Source organism: Mus caroli, chromosome 12 (assembly GCF_900094665.2).
Source record: "Mus caroli chromosome 12, CAROLI_EIJ_v1.1, whole genome shotgun sequence".
NCBI lineage: Eukaryota > Metazoa > Chordata > Mammalia > Rodentia > Muridae > Mus > Mus caroli.
In genome coordinates this window covers 23634352-23636121 of record NC_034581.1, presented here as the reverse complement: position 1 = coordinate 23636121, position 1770 = coordinate 23634352, and the positions used below count along the sequence as shown (strand labels likewise).

Below are 1770 nucleotides of genomic sequence, written 5' to 3'. Positions count from 1 at the left end.
TGGTTTATGGTACTCTTTTGAGGATTGATTCCCCCTCTATCTCCTGTCTAATTCTACCCATCATTGAAGAGGGTGTTGATTCTACAGTAGGTTTTTTTTTTGGATGTGGATTTATTCTTTGAATGAAGCATAATTGTCCCTGGTATTCTGGGGCGTCCTGGTACAAGTACAGGCACACTTGTCATGGCATGCTTTCCTGAGGATAGCTGCTTCACAATAAGGCATCTTCACTTGATTTGCCTCACAAGTGTTGCCCTGGAGTCATGGAAAATGGTGCATTCGCTTTATCCCCCTGAAGGTGCTATGCACTGGCTTGTTTGTAGCCACTTTCCTTCAAGCATTCTCAAGTCCTTGGAAAAGAGACAGTTCCCAGATACTCATCGTAAGCTGAATGCACAGCAAACCTCCTAAATGTATAATAGATATACTCCAACACCCTATTAGCTATCTGACATGAAACCTATGATTTTCCTCACTTAAGCATTCATGTAAAGTTTAACTTATATACCAGGCACAGGAAGAGATTAATGAAAATATGTTGGACATATAATGGAATCATGATAACAATAGATCATAATCAGTTTTGTTAATGCAATCTCTCTTAACACATCTAGTAGTACTCTACCTACCCATCTCATGGCATGGAGCGGTACAGTGTCATAAACTGACTTGAATAACTAGAGGTTGCCACTTCCTGTGGCTGCAAATTTTTTTTTTGATCCTTAACACTTTAGTTTTTAATTAAGCACATAAAACTATATTACTTAATATATTTCTCCATGAACTTTTTGTGAAATTCAGATCGCAGTGTATCATTTACAAATCATTTGTCTTTCTTCTGGTCATCTATACCTTTTGCACAGTTCTTAAAAACGACATCATCGTCCCATCTTCTTTTAGCCTTGAAGTTGGCCTGAGGCTGGGATGGGCCAGTGAGATTTAGGAGAGGGTTTCCACTCAGAATGTTTTCCATGCGAATTCTCTCTTCCTCTGCTTTTTGTTCTTGTTCCTTCCTGGCCTGCTCTTCAGCTCTTTCCTTCTTGATCTTTTCTAGCTCTGCGAGAAGAGATGCAGTATCACCATCATCGCTCTCCTCTTCAAAATCCTCATCTTCCTCGTCTGTGAGAGGATCCTCAGCATCAAGGGTGGCAGCAGGGATCTGGTCTAAGCGGGGCTTCTTTGACATTGAAGAGGAAGTTGTATGCTCTCGAGTTGGGCGGTCCCTGTTTTTGTCTCTTGCAGCAGCTTGCTCTCTCTCTTCCAGTTCTCTCCTGAAGTCACCTCTTCAGGGGCATCCTGTGTGGTTTGTCTCTACTTCATCTTTGTATGAGAGGGAAGGTCTCTGCTTGAATACTGCTTGGAGAGCTAGCTCAAATCCCCCTCTCCTTTTCCTCTCCCACCTCTTGCAGGTTCAAAAGTTGGCCTGGCTGCTGTTGTCATCTTTTAGTTCTGGCGGGGGTCCGACGCAGCACCTTCCGAAGCTCACTCATGAACCAATGCCGTGGCTGCAACTTTTATAGTCTGAGGCATAACAGCAAAAATAGTATAGTTTCATTTTTATCTTTTTACAGTCTCACAAATATATTTATTCTTACCAAGGTCTCACCAAGATCCACTCTCAGTTGTGTTTCTTTCCTTATGAAGTAGTGAGTATGAGTGTAAACTAAGCCCTTTATGACTTCTCTTTGGCCAATCGTTTCAGCATCATTACTCCTGTGCTTTGGGTTGATGATGAACAGAATAACACAATTACCTAAACACAAGTACTGG

The 1770-nt window shown here is 41.8% G+C and overlaps 1 pseudogene; it reads right to left on the bottom strand.

Moving 5' to 3' along the window:
* Positions 1–721: 721 nt before the first annotated feature.
* Positions 722–1486, bottom strand: LOC110307422 (annotated as a pseudogene).
* Between the last annotated feature and the right edge of the window lie 284 nt (positions 1487–1770).